General features: G+C 41.1%; 1 long non-coding RNA gene across 1 annotated transcript in view; it reads left to right on the forward strand.

Moving 5' to 3' along the window:
* The first annotated feature begins 11446 nt into the window (after window positions 1-11446).
* Window positions 11447-21733, forward strand: part of LOC144767275 (uncharacterized) — a 108060-nt gene continuing 97773 nt past the window's right edge. The window contains exon 1 of the long non-coding RNA XR_013598130.1: window positions 11447-11536. This is a non-coding gene — a long non-coding RNA (uncharacterized LOC144767275). The remainder of the gene's footprint in view (window positions 11537-21733) is intronic.

A 21733-nucleotide genomic window follows, 5' to 3' on the forward strand; every position in this document is an offset into this window, starting at 1 on the left:
GCGCTCAGACTGCCACAAAAGCGAGCATGAGCTCACTGTGTCCCTGAAACCAAGCTGTACCTGGCTGATGAGCACATAAGTAAGTAAGTTGAAACTGGTCCTGGGCTGCTTGTGTTCCATTTCAGGGAGGACCTGGGTTGGCAGGTCGGGCTGGATTGTTCCTATTGGAGCAAGCTCAAGACTGACTTGCTTATAGCTAGGTCCAAACTGAGGTGGCAATGTTCAAAATAACAATGGATCGGGATGTGACCCTGAGTGATTACCAGTGGCTGAGATTAATTCAAGCAGTCCATCCATCACTGTTTTGCATTCTTACAGAGTGAAAGACAGCAGAATTGCATACCAAAGAAAACCTGCAGCACCATGCATGAAAGGTTAGCACATCCGATGATCACGATAGTACTGTATCTGAAAACACCCTTGCCACAAATCAAAAACGAAAGTACTCTGGGAAACACAAAATATTCAGAAGCTATAGACATATTGCGTTGACAGTTATTACAGCAGATGTACGGCTGAATACAGACCCTATGCTAGACTCTGCTAACAGGACTTTGTAAAGACTGAATACCTTACACTTATCTTTGTAGGGCCGCACTAATGTACTGAAAATGTTAATATATCCTAAATTCCTTTATTTGTTTCGAACGATACCCCTACTGTTTCCCTCTGATTTTTTCAGTGAATTAGACAGAATGGCCTCTAGGTTTCTCTGGGGTTACCGGAGGTGTAGAAGAGCTCTTAAATTGTGCACATTACCCAGGATCAGGGGAGGCTGGGGGGCACCGAATTTTTGGTTATATTATTGGGCGGTCTTATTAAGAAATATAGGAATTTTAATTTTTCAAGATATTTCTATGGATGAATCAATTAGGCCGTCAATCTATGAAATGGTTTTGGGGGAGGAAGCACGACAACGTTTGGTGAAAATAATAGAGCCCAGTTACTATAAAAAAACAAAATTCAAAATTCTGCTAACCGCACTTCAAATTTGGAAACAGTTTAAAAAAAAGATTCAATTGTTGCATGGACCTGAATTATTATACGCCTATGCTGAACAACCAGATTTTACCTGAAATTTTTAGAGGTCCTCTAATGCTGAGATGGCACTCTGCTGGAGTTTGCACATTAGGAGATCTATATCAGGACGGGCAATTTGTTTCTTATTTTTATTTGCAGCAAAAATATAATTTTCCGAGAACAGATTTTTTAAAATATCTTCAAATTCGAAGTTTTCTAGAGGCTAAAAGTCTACAAGCGAATGGAATTGAGGGTGGACATGTAGGATCTGATGTCAGTCAGCCTGGCTCAGTCCATTGTATATTCCCAGTTCACTTGGCAAACGGATTGAGACATTTCCTGGTAGAGTAAATGGCATGACACATCAAAGGCTGCCACTGTAGCAACACGCAGTGCATTGATGGCATGGAGGGGGGCTAGGTAGTGCCCAGCAATACTGTTGACAAAGACTCCCTGTCTGTGCATTTCAAACTAGACAGAAACGTTCACTCAACTGGCTCGTAGATACCTCAGAAGAGAGCCTCACTACTAACAGCTCTTAGTGGCCCACTTGCTGCATGGCTTGTCCATCTATGTAGTTACACAGGCCACACCCCACAGAAGAAATTCAGAGGAAACCCTTTGTTGCAAAGTCATCCTGTGCCCTGGACAGCCAACTTTTGCTGACGGGTACTGGTGGTAACTGACACTGAATGGACCTGCGCTCTGCCTAACTAGGGACAGAGCCAGTGCTATGCTGGAAACACACTTAGAAGACAGCGAAAAGACCTTCATATACTATGGTAAACTATGGGTTAGGGTACCCCTGTGATAGACATGGCCGTCCGTAAAAGGTCCTAGTACATAATAGGGAAGGGGGATCAAAACTACCTTTACGTCCCTGGTATATATTAGGGCATGGCAGATTCGAGGCCAGCAGCCCTTTCTGCACTTGCATGTGTGCACTGCTGAGGCCTGAGGTCAGCAGTGTTGCAGGACTGCTTTTAACACAGAAATTGTGCCCAAAATTGACTTTGGTGTTTGGGGGATGTAAAAAATTAATAAACTACTATATGTTGGCATATTATGTACCACCAGGGTCTCCCCTAGATGTCCCAGTGGTGGGTGGTCAGGTACTTTGTACTTGTAATAAAATGCTTCCCAAAACTGACTTCAATATTTTTACATATTTAGAACCCCTAATTTCTCTCCTAGTTTTTACAGTGGTGGGGGGCCTGTAGATATAGGCAGGGTCCCTATAAAAGATGTTGTATAAGCCCTGGTGTTGGAGAAATTGCCAAGTTAATTTTCCCCATTACAGATCCCAAGCCACATAGGTTAGCATGGCAAGAAGTTATTAATTAATAAAATTTACTAGAATGGTATTGATAAATCCAACAATATGCTTTTCATCCTACCAGTGATATGCCCTGAGCGGTCAGAGTGGAATGGATTAGTCAGGCTGCTTTGATGAGATGATAAGAAGCCCCTGGGGTAAAAGAGCCATTCTGGGAGGAGAGGGTTCTGCCTCATATGAGTGCCCACTCAAATCGGAGAGATTGTAAACAATGATCTTCAAAAGAAGAAGGAGACAGGCAGGTGAAGCCAGTTTCATTTACACCACTATTCTTTGAACCCAGCCAGATGGCAGGCTTAAGATAGGAATGTGCAGATGCCCCGGGGAGCGAGTCTATGGAGTTGAGCCATCCTGGAGGTTGGTTTAGCCAGCTCTTTCCTCTCTGCTGAGACTTCAGCCATATTGAATTTTGGAGAAATGGTGCTTTCTGGGAGACAGTTGTGCCACACTTTGGAGGAAATGGTCATGCTCTGGGATGTTCTCCTGTACCTCATTGGACAGGGGTACCTTCCAGTGAGACCCTAGAGAACACTGAATAAGAATCTGAGACGGGCAGTGCCTCACCAATCTGCTGTTTCAAACTAAAGGAAGAAGAAGAGTCCATGCTGAAACGCTTGATTAGCACCAACCAGGCCCTGCACTCTGACTGACTGTGCCTGCTGCAGAACCTGGAACTACAGCCCTGTAGATGAAACCTGCTTCAAAATGACTAAAGAGTGGTCTCTCTGCATGCTAAAGGTTAGCAGAACTCACCTGCACAATCACCACCAAGAATCCCCAGCCTCAGTACTACCAGTGGATTTGTAAGGGTTTTGTCCAAGTGGATTGTGAGAATTGAAGTCCAAAATTTTCAAGGACCATCTTGGAGCTTCTAGACCCTTAGAGTAAGTCTTGGATACTATGGGAGATTAAAAGTAAAATCAGAGAGAAGTTCCAGACGTTTGGAGAACTTTAGAACAACTTTGAAAAAAGCTCTAAAAGTGGACAGACTAAATCTCGCCACCTGAGCTGGTGACTCTCAATAGCGAACCAGCCTGCCCTCCTGGTTTGTCCCGCATAAAAGCTCCAGGGGTCGTACTACCAGAGTTTGACTGGGTGCTGGTCGAAACCCAAGCAGCAAACTCCCACTGAATCCAGCCTACAGAAGTGCTTCAAGGGCCCCCAGGAGAAAAAGCTCCATAAAGTTTTCTAAGTATGAACTTAAAAAAGTTGACCAGGACCAACCGTGAGAGTCAAGCCACCCACATTCAACAGCAAGCCGGCCTCGATCTCTGGTTCATCCCATTGGAAAGCTCCAGAGGCCCGACTTCCAAATGTTGACCGGTAGCTCATCGCTAGGAAAGCCAGAAAACCCACTCTGAATACAGACAGGCTGAGAGCTTTGAGGGACCCTGGGAAGAAAATGTTCAGAGAAGTTTCTAACTCAGAAGTAAATCTTTAACCGAGACCAAGGGTACCCGAACAGGGCTCCATCGTAGTCAGCCTGAAACTTTGACTTTTTCCCGGTCTAGTGTGACCAGATAGATGTCCCAATGGGCCCTATAGGTTTCTAAGTGGTATATTGTGCTAAATCTTTAAAGTTCATATCTCTGGGTTCCCTACATTCGATTTTTTTTGTTTTGGTGTCATTTTAAAGATAAAAATATTTCCTACTTTTACAAATTGTGTTGGATTTTTTGTGTGTTATTGTGTCTTAATTATTTACTTAATTGGTGTTTTTAAATGCTTTACATACCTATCCTTGAAGTTAAGCCTGCCTGCTCACAGCCAAGCTACCCAGGGTTGAGCATGGGAATACATTTCTGAGACCTTTTCTGTGCCCTATATTGTGTTAGTGGGATTATTGCCAGTGGTAGATGCATATTTACCCCTACCAATAATCCTCTTATCAACACCTGCTATTTGATTGACTCAACCAAAGAAGCTCATATCCAGAGCTGCAAAGTCCACCACTCTTCTTGTACTTGTCATGGTGGGCAGGGAATGTATCCAAAGGGACCACTTCATGATACTTAACAATGCATTCAAATAGGGGAGTTCCTATATGTGCATTGAACAATTGCCATGTAAATGTACAAATCCTGTCTGGTTGGAAGAATTCATGTTCTATAGAAAAACACACACTAAGGTCATGATTAATAGTTTGGCGGTCCATCGGACCAGTTGTGGCTTTCCGGTCCACCTGTTGCATTACGAATACTGCGTTGGGACCGCCACAGGACCACTGCAACTGCCGAGGATCATGGATCCTGCGGCGGTGGCGCAGGGTCAGAGGCCCTTATATGATGGTGGTGCCACAGTGGTACCACCAAGCATATTAGGAGTTTCCTCACTGCCACAGTTTTGCCTCATGGGCCATTGGGTGCCTTAAGGGGGGCACATGGTATGCCCCCCAGTGTGCAGACACCCCCTTTTCTGCATGGCATGGACTTTACAGTCCATGTCGTGCAGGAACGGGCTTTGGCTTTACCATTGCAGTGCCTTTCTAATAGGTACCACCAGGGGAAAATCAAAGGACCATTTGCCACACCCCGAGATAATTTATAATCTGACTCGCAGTCGAGTCTGGTGGTCTTGAAGCAGAGCACTGATGTGGCGGCCCTCTCCAAGACAGCCAAACTCGTAATCAGGCCCTGAGACAAGGATAACTTTCTGTGTGGAGGTAGAACATTGGGCAGACGCAGGTGCTCCCTTACAAGACCCATTCACACAGCGGCTGGGGGACACAAGTGTCCCTCTGCCAACTCCTTAACTCATTTGTACAGCATTTGTCTGCCCCACATTGGGGGTTGTTAACACCTCCCAAAGCCATGCTGGGAATGCCTGAGAATGGACCCAGGCAGTGTGACTAGGGAAACAAAACCTGGCTCTGTACCAGAGGACCCCAACCATGTCCCTGAGAGTGGAAGAGAGAGCCCCAAAGGGCATGGATTGAGACACTGACAGCACACGTAGCCATGATGCTTCTCCCTGGTCTGGTCTGAGGTCGGTCAGGCTCTACAAGTGTAGATACACACTGTAACACAGTCTGCCATGCCCCAGCTCTCCCAATCACTGGGGCAAATCTATAAAGGGTGAAAGACAGCGGGCTGCATCATTTAATTTTTTTCCTGCCGTAACTATGTAGACAGTCATTTGAAAACATCATCATTAACAGCATAGTAGCAACTAAATATTATTAATAATTATTTACTAAGAGCACTTGTATGTAATAAGGAGAAAAGTAAATGTTACCAAGTGCTTTCCGTTTTCCTTGGAAAATTCTTACCAGGGATATTTTGTTTTTTACTAAAGGCGAATATAATTTTTTGTTTTCGTGCATGGTGTCGTGTAGTGGTGTGTACGTCGTAAGAAATGCACAGGACACCGACTGGAGGTTAGTACTCTTCTTTATTATCATGCGCGCTCAGCGCGTCTCGGCACGTCTGTCCTCGTCCTCTTCGTGGTCTTCTCTGCCCCTTCCAGTCCGTGCACAGGAAGTCATGTCCAGTGACCTGGTCACTGCCCTGTGACCCACAGGGTCCTAGTGCCCTACGTCAGCGGTCACGTCAGCGGTCACTACACATGGACTTACAAAAAAAAATGGAAACGGTTCCATTCATTTGTATGCAGTTTTATATTCATGCTATACACGAGCAACATATTACACTACAAGAGGCAGTGGTGTAACACAAAATGATGACCCACTCCGTGCAAAACGTCATGAGCGGCGCTGAGTCTCCCATATCTCACAGATATTCATTAAAGTTAGGCTGAAAGACCCCCCTGAAGAACTGGAGGGGGCCTTGAAGGCTCCTTACATCCCTTGCAAAGGCCGCAATTATTTGGGTTTTCGCCACTGACACAAGGTCAGTTTCATGTTTTTTAAACGGTAAATGAAGACTTTGGGTTTTGCCCAGAATCTCAGGATGTTGAATGAATGCCGAGCTAGAGCTTGATTCCCATCTAGCCCCTGAACCACATAAATGTCCCACTGAGGTGTATGTTAGTAACTTTGCTTGCTCTGCGCTCATTTTCACCCAACCGCACAAGTGTGCATGCTCCATTCTAGCAGTCCATTAGCTATGTTGAGTTTTCAATGTTTTCATTGTTTTTAATGGTATTTTAAGGGTAAATATTTACTTAATGTTCAAGTTGGAACGCCCGAATTTTCTGATTTTTGTAATGATATTCAAAACAGGTATTCTTGCATACAATGACGTTATTTGCAAGATGCGGAAACAAATCTGTCATCTTGTTTCATGTGGTATGACAGATACAATTCATCAAGCAGCAGCAATATCAAATGATGGAAATGGAATAGAGAACCTGGTAGGATCCGAATGAATGTCTGACATAATATCGACAGACAGAATATGTACATACAAAAATATCGACACAAAAATATCGAAATCAAAAATATCGGAGTCATATCTTCATAAAGGTAAGTACAAAAATATCGAAAAATTAATATCGTAGTACAAAAATATCGAAATTAAAAATATCGTTTTTTTAAATGTATAAATAATAATGTAAAAATAATTTTAAAATACATATAATTTTACAAATATTAAATAAAAACATTAAACATAATTAAAAAATTAAAACTAATACATATACATTTAAAATAAATTAAAAACGTAATAATTTAATGTAATTTTATTTTTTTACATTTCATTTAATTGATTTAATTTAAATATACATTTATTTCATTTTTACCCTGTACGCCTGTACCCCAAAAACCCAAAACTGACCCTGAACCCTAAAAATACCCCTTTACCCAAAAACCCAAAACTGACCCTGAACCCTAAAAATACCCTTTTACCCAAAAACCCAAAACTGACCCTGAACCCTAAAAATACCCCTTTACCCAAAAACCCAAAACTGACCCTGAACCCTAAAAATACCCTTTTACCCAAAAACCCAAAACTGACCCTGAACCCTAAAAATACCCCTTTACCCAAAAACCCAAAACTGACCCTGAACCCTAAAAATACCCCTTTACCCAAAAACTGAAAACTGACCCTGAACCCAAAAAATACCCCTTTACCCAAGAACTAAAAACTGACCCTGAACCCTAAAAATACCCCTTTACCCAAAAACTGAAAACTGACCCTGAACCCTAAAAATACCCCTTTACCCAAAAACTGAAAACTGACCCTGAACCCTAAAAATACCCCTTTACCCAAAAACTGAAAACTGACCCTGAACCCAAAAAATACCCCTTTACCCAAAAACTGAAAACTGACCCTGAACCCTAAAAATACCCCTTTACCCAAAAACTGAAAACTGACCCTGAACCCAAAAAATACCCCTTTACCCAAGAACTGAAAACTGACCCTGAACCCTAAAAATACTCCTTTACCCAAAAACTGAAAACTGACCCTGAACCCTAAAAATACCCCTTTACCCAAAAACTGAAAACTGACCCTGAACCCTAAAAATACCCCTTAAAAAAACTAAAACATATAAAATATTATTATATACTTACCTATACTTACGTTGTAATGGTATGCGTTGTAAAGGTACCTGCGTTGTAAAAACATGCGTTGTAAACACATGCGTTGTAATGGTTTTTGCGTTGTAAAAATTTCGTTGTAATGGTAGTGCGTTGTAAAAGTTGCGTTGTAAAGGTTGTTTCCACGGTGGATAGCGTAGGGGTAAAAATTACTATTCACACTCCAGAGGGTGCAACAGTAGGGAAAGCGTTGGATAGCATGGGGGTAAAAATGAATTCCCACACTACTCCCACTTTAACACACAACACACTACACATATAAAAAAGACAATTAATATAAATTTCAATTAATCAATTAATAACAATTAATATTACTAAATTGATGTAATTATAAATGAACTAAATAACACATATTAATTACTAATTAATTAACAATAAATACCAAAGAAAATTACAATCTCTTTAATTAATTACATTTAATTATATCACACCCTATCCCCCTATAAACACACAACCCACTACACAGAAATAAATCATATCATTTATTCACTTAATAATTATTAATTACCAATTAATTATTATTTAACAATAACAAAAAATTAAATATATTAGCACATTAACTCTAAATAATGTAATTACATAATTAATATTATTTAATTACCAATTAATTATTAATTAACAATAACAACACATTAAATATATTAGCACATTAACTCTAAATAATTTAATTACATAAATAATATTATTTAATTATCAATTAATTATTAATTAACAATAACAATAAAGTAAATATATTAGCACATTAGCTGTAAATAATTAAATTTACTAATTAATATTATTGTTTCCCAATTAATTAATTAACAATAAAAAAAAAATTATATATATAAAACAATTACTCTAATTAATGTCATTAACTAATTAATATTAATTAATTACCAATTAATTATTAATTAAAAATATGTACAAAATTATATTAATTAATTAACTAATTAATATTAATTAATTAACAATTAAGTATTAATTAAAAATATTTACAAACATATATTAATTAATTAATTATTATTAAATTACTTCCCACCCTATTCCCCTATAAACCCACAACCCGCTCTGATACTAAAACGCAAAATGTAAACAAATTTACAAATTTTCAAACATACATTACAAAACATGTTTAACAAACATATAAACAACACATTAAAATACATAACACTAAACAAAATTTCGATATTAGTAAAATTCGATATTAGTAACATACATACCTTAAAAAAACGATATTCTGTCTGTCGATATTTTGGACATCGATATTCTATACTATCGAAATTAAAACATCGATATTATTGTATATCGATATTTTAATTTCGATATTTTGTCTGTAAACCGATCCGTATACAGTAAAACATGATATTTAGAACCGGATCGTTTTAGATTCAACTCTAACATTGCCGTATGAGTCAGTGATCGGAGTCGGACATTTGTCCATCCACTTAGTTTGCACAAAACATTACCGGTCACGGGTGGATAAACTCTGAGGCTATTTAAGACTATTGCTACAGCATGTCTGGGTGTTTAGCTTATGTGATTTTGCTCATTGTGGTTCAAATAGAAGTCAAGTATTTAAAGACATCAAAAAGCTCGATCTAAGTTAGGAAGCCGTGTGCAGTCGAAAGACAATTGCACATCTGAAGGTAAATTTAGCTGTCATGACTCAGCGCCCTCTGCGGCTCTAATGTGATAAAGAGCTGGCCTAGTTACAGTATCCTAAAATCAACAACCAATAATAGAAGAGTACCAGAAAAGATTGTCCAGAGAGCTTGCTCTTATATCCAGCTGATGACTGACTGTTTCCTTCTGCCAGTGCCATGGAAACACACATTACATTTGCATCTCTGCTCATTATAACCGTGTAATAGTATGTTTGTTAGTCTAAGTGGAACCTCACAGCAAACTCAGACATGTTTTTTACAGAGTGCCTCAGAACAACTATTTATATGTATCGCTCACTCCCTTTTCAACAAAATCGAAAAAAACCAGTTTCTAACCTGCAGTCCACAAACACCTTCCTTTTATCTCCATAATCATAACTCTTCAAAATTGCATGCCACTGCAATTTTTGCAATTTTCCTAGGATTGCATATTGTAAGACATTGAATTCATGGTTGAGGGGGTTGAAGCCCTACTAAAGCAGCAAACACAACCACTGTCAGGGTGTAATCACAAACCAAACCCCAAATTAGCCTGGCACTACTTGGAAGGGTAGTTGCAGAATTCAGGTGCGGGTTACACGCTACTAGCCTTTGGAGTCAATCTGATGGCCCTGCAGCAGTGAAAAACGAATGTGAGAGTTTTTCCCTACCAGAACATATAAAACCTAAAATTACATGTCCTACTTTTAAAATACATTGCACCCTGCCCGGTGGGCTGTTTAGGGTCTCCCCCAGGGGTGACTTATATGCATTAAAAAGGCAGGCTTAGTCCTGGCAAAAGATTTGTATTGCCAAGTCAAAATTAACCCTGGGCGCAAGACTACGCTCCGCCCACGGAGTGTACGTAGTGTTGCCTACTTTGCATTTTGCAAAGTAGGCGTAGTAGGCAACACTACGCACGCTCTGTGGACGGAGCGAAGTTGCCCGCCACCCGCCTCCCTCCCGCCCTCTTCTACATACCTAATTTCAGGTAAGAACAACATTAAAAGTAAATTAAAGGCACTTACCTGGTCCACGGCGTCCCGGGGCTCCCTCTCCCATCCAAATGCGCATGCGTGGGCGGCCGCGCATGCGAGGTGCTGCAAATCCACTAGAAACATTTAACTTACAATCCCTGGGTACATGCAGTTCCATTTTACTAGTGGCTTAGATGTAAAGTAAATATGTCAATTTGGAACAAGTCAATGTTACCATGTTCTAAGCAGCGACGGTTTTCTTTCAAGGGTGGCGGGGCTCCGCCCTCCCTATGGACGCGGCCAACATCCACATTGGGCGAGGGATTTAAAATGCTAAGTAACAGCAATGTTACATTTTAAATCCCAAGCCGCACTGCCGAGCAGAGCCCCGTCTGCCGCTGAGTCCTGCTGCCTGCCTGCCTGCCTGCCTGGGCAGTTTACTACTCACTGGAGCAAGCGTCACTGCAGCATCAGGCAGGCCAGGCAGGAAATGTATGCACCGTGTGGGGTTATTTGTGACACATGCGCTTTAAGGTTAACAAATGCAAACACCGAGCGCATAGGTGCCAGCCCGGCAATAAAACAATAGACCCTTTTGGGTACAGTGTAAGTCCGAGGCTGCATTCAATTCTCTAAAGGAAGGCTGGGGCATGATGAGTACACCCTCACCCCATTCTTTGATCAGTCGTCACTGGATGGGGTGGGGTCATGCATAACTGACCCCACCCATCTCTCAAAGACGACTCAGTAGGGAAAAGGTTATTTTTTAAATTAAATAATCATTACACTGAATGATTATTGTATATATTAATGTTTAACTTTATTTTAATAAAAAACAAACGATGTAAGCATTTTCATTATGTCACAGAGTCATGAAACTTAACTCATGACCCTGTGGCGTGGAGTCACATGCTGCACAGAGTAGAGCTTTCACTTTCAGCCTGAAAGTGAAAGCTCTACTGTTTCAGCTCTCTCTGAACCAGTAGCTGCTGGACAACAACAGGAGAAGCACAGCCAGCCAACAACTAGCATTGACACCATCAACCGGCTGACTGACCAAGACAGAAGCTGCCTGATAACTGGGGTAAGTGTGAAGTATTACTTATTGTAGTATTACATTATTTTTGCAATATTTGCATTATTTAAATATGCTGCTTTGTAATTATTTTAACCTATTGCACAGTCTAGTATCATGACTCATGAGTGCATTGAAATAAACTTGCAAGGGTTAATGTGTCAAATGCAAAGCACATCATGTAAAATGCAATGTAACATGCAGATGACAGATTTTTGTTTTATGAAACTTGATAAGTGGGTTACTGCTTTTAATACAGAGCTCATTTTGTTATGTACAGTTTATACATTTTAATCCTTCCAATATAGCACAGTGAGCTATGAATAGTATGCAACTATTCAACCTTGTAACCCTCACTTACTTTTGTAACACAACCTGTATATTGATTTACACTCTTCATTTATTGTCAACATAGGTGTACATGTGATCTAAAGCGCTTTGACAACCTACATGTGGATGAGTAGCACTATAAAAAGAAATAGAAACAAAATAGTGGTATTTAAATTTTTATTTGCACAAATACAAATTCAAAAGCAAGCGTCTTATGATGTGATAAGCTTTAAGCCTTTCTTTCTGCTCCATTGCTTCCAATCAATTAGTATTTAAAGCAAGACTACTCACCCGTAAGGGTCTCAAGGCGCTGTGTGTGGGGGGTTGAGGGGAGGGGATCTCCGATTGATTTGAAGAGCCAGGTCTTGAAGTCCTTCCTTAATTGCGGATGTGATGGTGATTGCTTGAGGTGCAGAGGCAGGGAGTTCCAGAAGTTAAGACAAGGATCTTTCTCCAGCACTGGCCTACAGATATGTGTGATGGTGGCCTGGGCCAGTTAGGCGGAGTGGAGATGTCAGGGAAGAGTGTAGAAGGAGAAGTGGTGGTTGAGCTATATAGGTCTGGCGATGTGAAGGGATTTGTAGGCGTGCGTGAGGTGCTTGAGCTAAGGTAATTCTTTTGTTGATAGATAGCAAGTGAATATATGACGGTATATCGCATGCCAGCACAAAGCATGCCATTACAACGCGGTTGTAACAACACAATCGCTGTTACAGCGTGTTACCATTACAACGCACACTTTTACAATGCATATGCCTTTACCATGCATGCCATTACAAGGCAAAGGCATGCGTGGTAAAGGCATATACTTGGTACAAGTGGTTAAGGTAAGTAATTGTGTGTGTCTGTTTGTATATATATATATATATATATATATATATATATATATATATATATATATATATATATATATATATATATATATATATCTGAAAGAGTTCTCCCATGCAAAGGAAACGTACGACGAGACTCAAGGAGTTGCTGTGCTTCAAAAAGTATTTTATTTGGCAGCAAAACAAACAACGCGTTTCACCTAACGGCTTGCTCACGTTTGTTGTGGATTCAGAATCATAGTTCTTTTACATCCCAAAAAATATAGACATAAACAAAGGACTACCTCAAACACCCCCCCAAGTGTAAATACATGGCAGACATTTTAGAATGGTTAAATGATTAGATCTAAACCAGCATGATGTCATATGGTGCATTGGTGCAAGTTGAAACATACAATTCGATACAACTGCATCTAGAGAGTATGCCCACTTGGGCACTTTAGTGAGCTACATTCAGCAATCGTACCATCACTTTTAATTTTAATTTACACTGTGTATTAATTTCTTGATTTCACCTCAGAATTTGGTTTATTATGATTATGAGTAATAACGAATTGTATGTTTCAACTTGCACCAATGCACCATATGACATCATGCTGGTTTAGATCTAATCATTTAACCATTCTAAAATGTCTGCCATGTATTTACACTTGGGGGTGTGTTTGAGGTAGTCCTTTGTTTATGTCTATATTTTTTGGGATGTAAAAGAACTACGATTCTGAATCCACAACAAACGTGAGCAAGCCGTTAGGTGAAACGCGTTGTTTGTTTTGCTGCCAAATAAAATACTTTTTGAAGCACAGCAACTCCTTGAGTGTCGTCGTACGTTTCCTTTGCATGGGAGAACTCTTTCAGATATAATTGGGCCGCCGGGACCCCAACGACGACCCACTCGCGAGCAGGTACTGGCCGAATACCGGAATTGTGTGTTCTGCAATATATATATATATATATATATATATATATATATATATATATATATATTCACTGAAAAAACCATAGGTTATAGACCATATATAGTTAGGAATTAGCATTTACAAAACCTTGAAAATTCACTGAAAAAACCATAGGTTATAGACCATATATAGTTAGGAATTAGCATTTAAAAAACCTTATTTTACTCACACAAAACCATTGAAATTCCATATATAGTTAGTTGCACTAACTATATATCGCGCACCCGCAATCCACTGCTGATCATGTCACATATTACATCATTCATGACATGGTCAGTGACATCACTGATGACATCACTGATGACATCTCAAATGACATCACTGATGAGATCACTGATGACGTCATCCAGTGACTGTGTGTTTCTGTAAAGTTTAAATATGTTTTACATATTGAAGAATGAGTAGATGTATAAGTGTCTGGACGAAGGATTTAGTAGGTGCATGACTGAATGTATGAGTGAGTGATTAAATGTGTCTCACTGAGTGCATGGGTTAGTGACTAAACTGTCTTAATTTGTGCATCTTTATGTCTGTTGTTCTGTAAACTGCTGCATGTGTTGATCATTAGCTATACGAGAGGCTATATGTGTTATTAATTGGTTGCCCAAGTATTTCTATGGCAGATTGAGTTTGTGTGGGGGTGGCTGGAAGGTGTGTGACTCTATGCATAGATGTGTGAGCAGTTTATTCACTAGGTGTATGAGTTCAAGACTGCATGTGGAAACAGCTACATGGGCAGTTGACTGTGTGCATGAGTGTATTGATGAGTGAATGGATATCTCAATGCTACATGTCATAGTAAGTACATATGTTAAACACAGTACATGTGAGAGTTGGCATATATAAATAACTGTGCATGAGAGCCACTGAATGAGTGAGTGGTTGTATCGATCATTGTGAACTTGTATCAGGGATTGTATAAGAGAGTAAATATGTGTTAGTATATGTTTCAATAAGTAAGGTGTGTTTAACTGTATAGTTGAAGAAATGGAGGTGAGATTGTTTCTTTGCATGACTGACTGGGTGTGTGAGTAACTCCATGGATGAGTGGCAGTGTGTGAGTGTCTGTATACACTGAGTGTATCTAAGGTTATATTAGAGTCTGAAGAGGTTTATCGTATTAGCACAAGAATGATGTCAAATGAGATGTCATCAGTGATGTCATCAGTGATGTCATTTGAGATGTCATCAGTGATGTCATCAGTGATGTCACTGACCATGTCAAGAATGATGTAATATGTGACATGATCAGCAGTGGATTGCGGGTGCGCGATATATAGTTAGTGCAACTAACTATATATGGAATTTCAATGGTTTTGTGTGAGTAAAATAAGGTTTTTTAAATGCTAATTCCTAACTATATATGGTCTATAACCTATGGTTTTTTCAGTGAATTTTCAAGGTTTTGTAAATGCTAATTCCTAACTATATATGGTCTATAACCTATGGTTTTTTCAGTGCATTTCAATGGTTTTTTAATAGCAAATATCATAAGCTGTCGAATGTCAAGTACGTGGTAAGTAAAAACATTTTCGTGTTTATGCACACTGATCTGCTTTGAATGCTGCCCCCCACCCCTCATTTCTATTAGGAGTACTCTCTCTTTGCAGATAGTGAAGGGTAGTTAACGCAGCCCTTTGCCCCCTTTGTAATCCGTCGTGCCTGCTTCTCTCTCCATTTGATTGATTGTTCTCTTTGGTTCATTCTCTATTTACAAACAAGCACAGAGTCGCAATACTCTGTTTAGTCTTTGCAGATAGCGAAAAACCGTGTAAAAAAACAAAAGGAATCGAGCAAAATCAGTAGGCCACTAATGGGATCTCTTTTTGACCTCGCTAAAATAGAAACATTAGGAACAACCTGTTGAAAATAGCAATGCGTATGTACATAAGCGGCGTTCATTTGTGTTCACAGTACCCCTTGTTGATTGTTTGAATCGAGCATTGAATTGTTCGAAGTTGGTTCTCTTAAGGATCTTCTCTGCCTGCAAACGAGGAAGAATAGGAATATTCTCTCTCCCTTTGCAGATAGTGAAGGGTAGGTAACGCAAGCCTTTAACACGTCGTACCTATTTCATTCCTCATTGATTGATTGATTGTCCGAACATTGACTGTTTGGGAATTAGTTCTTTTTGGAGGTATTCCCTGTTTGCAAATAAACGTAGGAAAATCTTTGCAAGTAGTGAAAGGGTACGTAATGCGGACCTTTCTCCCCCGTTGTAATCTGTCATGCCTATCTACTCCCCACTGATTGATGCACCTGTTTCACCCGGACCATTTACTAGACATACGTCATCTGGCCCGACCAGAGAGCACCCCTAGTGAAAAGGACATATGCAATAATAACGAAGTGATCACTGTATCCTGTTAACAGAAACTTTAGCATGAAACAACCTGGAAAGAAAAGAATAGGAAAACGAAAATCAGTAGGCCACTGATGAACATGAACTTTTATTAAACAACGAACAAAGAAACGATAACATAACGTAATGATAAAACCTGTTAATGTCCTAGAAACAAGAAAACGTTAAAATATGCCATTGGTGAGAGACCAGAAAAACAGTAAGAGAAACCAAATCACCCCTCGCTGTCCCACCGCCTGCCACGCCAAAAAAATCGATAGACTAGGGAAAATGCAAGTCAGTAGAACATCCGCCCCCACTCTGGAAACTTCCAAGGTGGAGCAGGGTTCCGGCTACGCCCAGCCGGGAGCAGCCCATATAAGGCAGGTCCTGCTGCCACGCCTCGGCCAGGAGATCCTAACGTAGGGTGTAGCCGGAGGAGAGGCCGAGACCAGCGGGACCCGGCCAGGGGATTGCCTTTACAACGCTGAACAGTTGCAGGGGGGGGGAATGTCTCCTCGACCCTCCCCTCTCTCTCCCAGTCCGGCCGCGGTGGCCCTTGAGAGTTGCAGGTAGTCCCGCCACATGCTCTTCCGGTCCGGCCACCAACGGTCGGGGGGCCGAGGCCGACGGGATCCGGCTGCAGCCGATAAACCAAGAAACCCGTTCATGGGGCCAGAGCCAGGGGCGTCCGGCCGACATCTACCGGAAGCCCGGCCCGAAGACGGACGGGACACTTCTTCTTTCTTGTATAATTGCTGCAACAACCCTGGGGGGGGATGTCTTGCACATGCCTCCGACCCCCCCCCCCTCGTCCTCATCGCCTGGTCCGGCCATAACAAATATCAAGCGAGACGCCGTGGGGTGCACTGAGAGGGAGAGACGGTGCGAACAGGCCTCTCCCGCCTCCCCAGTGGAGGCTTCCCAGCTGCACCCTCAGCGCTCCAGGCGCCCGGAAAAGAGTTCTTCCACTGTGGCCATGCTGCAACGTCTCGCCCGGCAGGGTGGAGCCCGTCCGCTCATTTGACCCCGCGATCGCCAGTAGCTACCGAACTCTCAAAATGGCGGTCGACCTGGCAAGAGCGGGCCCAGCATAAAGAAATGGCCCGGTCACTGGTTGACTCCACCACCGTAGTCCTCCACGACCTTGAAGATTCTAGAGGAGCCGCGGGAGTCTCCGACCCCCGATGGGGAATGACTGCCATGATCACCCGTGGAGTGACGAAACTGTATTCGCGGGACGTCGGCGCCAGCCTCACTTTGAATTACTAGAATCCTGCAGACCTCACTTCCGGTAAAAGCACAGTGTGACCCGGTAGGAAAAATTGTTGCACCCCCTCCCCTTTTTGACTGATAGTTCAAACCACCGATCCTTTCCTTTGCCCTTTTAACGGAACTTTGGACTGCCTCCCCCTCTTTTACATTTTCTAGAGAAAACAAAACATTAACCACTACATTAGCATAGCAGTTGACACCAGAACTGTTTTCAAATTGAAAACCAACAACATCTTCAACAGAATCCTTTTTGTTTCTGCTGTGACCCTGCTACAGCACAGGCATTGTCCCCAGCAGTAATTCTGCAATGCCGGTAAGAATAGCTGTGGTGCCTACTGGACTCACTCACCCCCGCGGCGCCCCACGCCGTTATGTGCTGGGCGGCAACTTGCTAGACATCACTTTAGTGCCATCTAGATTTCAGCGCGTTCTGCTGCCTTGGAACTATTCGCACAACAGACCGCTACTGACAAGAATATTTCATTATTGGTGCTGTCAATTTCAATAAATCTATTGGATAATTCAAAAGAAATTGCCACGGTCTCTTCGTTGTTTAAATGTTTTTACTGTTTTTGTTTTGTTGTATATATTTATATGTTATTAAAGTTTTATATTCCTACTACTTTGTTGGAGTGCTATATATTTTTAATGTGAGACATAATTGTAAAAACTTTGATGTACAAAGAGTCATTCCTGGAATCTTCCGCTTCAGGCTCGATCCCCTCCCCAATCACAATACAGGATAGTTTTCAGATAGTAGGAACACGTGTGGTGTGACGGATCTCATCGGGTGTGGGCCTTGATCTACTATAACTCCTTTGAAGAGGGGTGATTCTTTACAGCTGAGGCCATAAACTACATCTGCAGGGCTAGCTGATAGCCTGGACAATCGGACACAGAGGAAGAGGAGTGTCAGAGGGTGCGGTAGTGAATAGGGCGAAAGGGAGGTGTCGGGCGGGCACAGAGTGTGATTCTCAGGGAAGAGCAGCGCAGATGGGGGGAGGTTTATTGCCCATGCATAAGACAGAGAGCGGGGGTGACCAGTGCCTGGGGAAGATGCTTGCGAGGGTGAGGAGCCATGCTACGAATCGACAGCGTGCAGAGAGTGGGTCTGGTCAAGACATCTAAAATGGCTGCCGTGCACGACAAAAGTGTGGCATTTCAAAAAAGGCAAGATGGCGCAGACAATGTTTTTCAACACTTCCTCATTTCCTTCGAATCGAACGTTAACAGACGTTGGGGCATATTACCAAAGTTAAGCGATATTTATCGCTAACGATGCTTACCAACGAATTTTTTACCGCTAAGCATCGTCAGAAATTATCAAAGATAAACCTTGCTATTATCAAGGTTTATCACAAATGCGATAATAAACGGCCGCAATGCATGAATATCGCTAAAAACTCAGCGATATTCATACATTACCGAGCTAATGCTCTTAGCCATGTTATCCACCTCCCATTGGATAACATGGCTAAGAACTGCTCAGGGCAGGTGTTACTTTTTGGAGATATTCGCGCTTAGCGCGAATATCTCCAAAAGTTGGTAATAGGAGATAGATATCTTGCATGTTGTAATGCAAGTTATTGTGGTATATGGAACTCATACCATAATCTCTCAGGAAAGCAGAAACTGATCCTTTTGGGACCGCCTAAAAAGGCCTAGGGGGTGAGGAGTACTCTACTTTGCCCCTTTTCACGTTCCGAACTATTTTATTTTACTCTCTTCTGTAATTACACAAAATAGCACCGATAAGATGCATCGGAGACACACAGTGAGAGAAAGGAGGCCGGAGATGAAGAAGAGATGTCAAATACACATTGGAGATAATATAGTGGCAAAAGGGAAGTAAATATGAGTAAACTTACCATGTAACATAAAAATGTTGCACTCTATACTATAAGTCTCATTTTATACTACAATCACTTCGCTACAACCTCATAAATTAAAAATAAAAATGAATAATGTCTCAAACAATTTTTGATTTCTAAATATAAATTTATTCTTCAGAATTTTCTAAATTTGAAAGAACTAGTAACATGTCCTCATCAGCAATGTCCTCATGAAAAGTCTGCAATAATGATTCTTGTAACTCTATCGTCTCCAAACACTCGATAAATTCGCCATCAAGAGATTGATCAAAAAAATCATTCAAGTCATCTCCTCCTTCTGACAATATTTCATTATTGGTGCTGTCAATTTCAATCAATGTAGTGGAATCATTCAAGTCATCTCCTCGTGACAATATTTCATTATTGGTGCTCTCAATTTCAATCAATGTAGTGGAATCATTCAAGTCATCTCCTCCTTGTGACAATATTTCATTATTGGTGCTGTCCATTTCAATCAATCTAATGGAATCATACAAGTCATCTCCTCCTTGTGACAATATTTCATTATTGCTGCTCTCAATTTCAATCAACGTAGTGGAATCATTCAAGTCATCTCCTTGTGACAATATTTCATTCTTGGTGCTGTCCATTTCAATCAATCTAATGGAATCATACAAGTCATGTCCTCCTTGTGACAATGTTTCATTATTGGTGCTCTCAATTTCAATCAATGTAGTGGACAATTCAAAAGAAATTGCCACGGTCTCTTCATTGTGAGCCATTTTATTTTGAAATTGCTTGCTGTAAATTGCAGAAAAAAATATTCACTTTCATTTATCGTTTTTTGTAATACATAATATAAAACTAACTTTATCAAGTATTTAGTATAACAGAAGGACTGCAAATAAATAACAGAAAACATTTTTCAAATTATCTTCAAGTGTACAACATAGTTCCCCTTACAAATTAACAACTCACCTTTTCAAAAGTAGGAAAAGTGTTAGTACTGTGTAAATCAAACACCAGAAATTCACCACCAAAAATTCCTCACAAATGTACCTCAGACAGTAGTATCACAAAATGGCTGTGGTTTCCTCTCATTTGACATATATACATAACCAATTAACTTTCATCACACACAAATACAAAACCAAAGTAACATTTTAATTGGTTCTAAATTTCAACACTTTCAAATGTGTTTTCCCCATGCAATTTTCCATAGGACATTTACATACGTCTACAGCCTGAATGGCTGAACGGAATTACACCAAACTTGGCAAAATGGTACATCAAACCTAAGAGGTCAGGAAGGATCTACTATGCCCCCTTATGGTCATTTCCCCCTTCGCTTTGGCCTCCTCTTGTCTCTCAATCCTACCGAGAGACAAGATGGCGGCCGCTACGGACTGTTTGGAATGTTGACAGACACCGGAGAACCAATCAGCTTCGCAAAGCTCCGTAACGCGAAAAGTACGCGAAGCGGAGCGCTGTTACAGATATATATCTTTTTTTGAACGTTAATTTCTCAAAATCCACTGGAGCACATATATTGAGACCTAGCAAAGGCACATCGGGCTACCAGTCCCTAATATTTTACCAAGTTTCGTGCAAATCCATTCAGCCGTTCGATTATTATTATTATTTTTTTTTTTGCCCCGCGGGGCCCTTTTAAAACCTCCACATCAAACCTAGGGGGTCAGCGAGGATCTACTATTCCCCCTTATGGTCATTTGCCCCTTCGCTTTCGCCTCCTCTTGTCTCTCGATCCTACCGAGAGACAAGATGGCGGCCGCTACGGACTATTTGGAATGTTGACAGACGCCGGAGAACCAATCAGCTTCGCTTCACAAAGCTCCGTTGCGCGAAAAGTCCGCGTCCTGGGCCGCTGCCCAGTCCGCTGTTACAGATATATATCTTTTTTTAAACGTTAATTTCTCAAAATCCACTGCAGCACATATATTGAGACCTACAAAAGGCACATCGGGCTACCAGTCCCTACAATTTTGCCAAGTTTCGTGCAAATCCATTCAGCCGTTCGGGCTAAAAGTGAGGCCAACCGCCCTATGGAAATTAACATGGGAAAAACGCGTTTTGGGACCCCCCTTTTTTCTCGGCCCCCCCTTGACGAACCCCCCCAAAATTTTCAGGGGCTGCCCAGAAACAAAATGTGCCATTTTCCTGAAAATTTCAGCCAATTCCGTCCACAAACGCCAAAGTTATTAGACATAGAATTTTCAAAAAACCCATAGAGAAAAAATCCTAACTATATATACCTACTGGCGACCGCCAGTAGGTAATATATATACATATATATATATATATATATATATATGCATATATATATATATATATATATATATATACAACCAATCCTGCTTCCTCAGAACCAACCAACGAATTAGGCACGGACACGAGGCTGTAAGAATATGGCTTCTTTAATGGATCAGGTCACCCTCAACCCGGAGACACGAGAGACGCGTTTCACCTGCACAGCAGGCTTTGTCAATCCCCAGGCAACCCCAAAATTACCCTTTGTACCAGTGCCAATAACCATACCCCCTTAAAATTCTAAAATTACCCTTACCACCCCAAACCAACCCTGAACCCTGAAATTACCCTTACAACCCCAAACCCTAAAA

This window comes from Lissotriton helveticus, chromosome 7 (genome assembly GCF_964261635.1).
Source record: "Lissotriton helveticus chromosome 7, aLisHel1.1, whole genome shotgun sequence".
NCBI classification, from domain to species: Eukaryota; Metazoa; Chordata; class Amphibia; order Caudata; family Salamandridae; genus Lissotriton; species Lissotriton helveticus.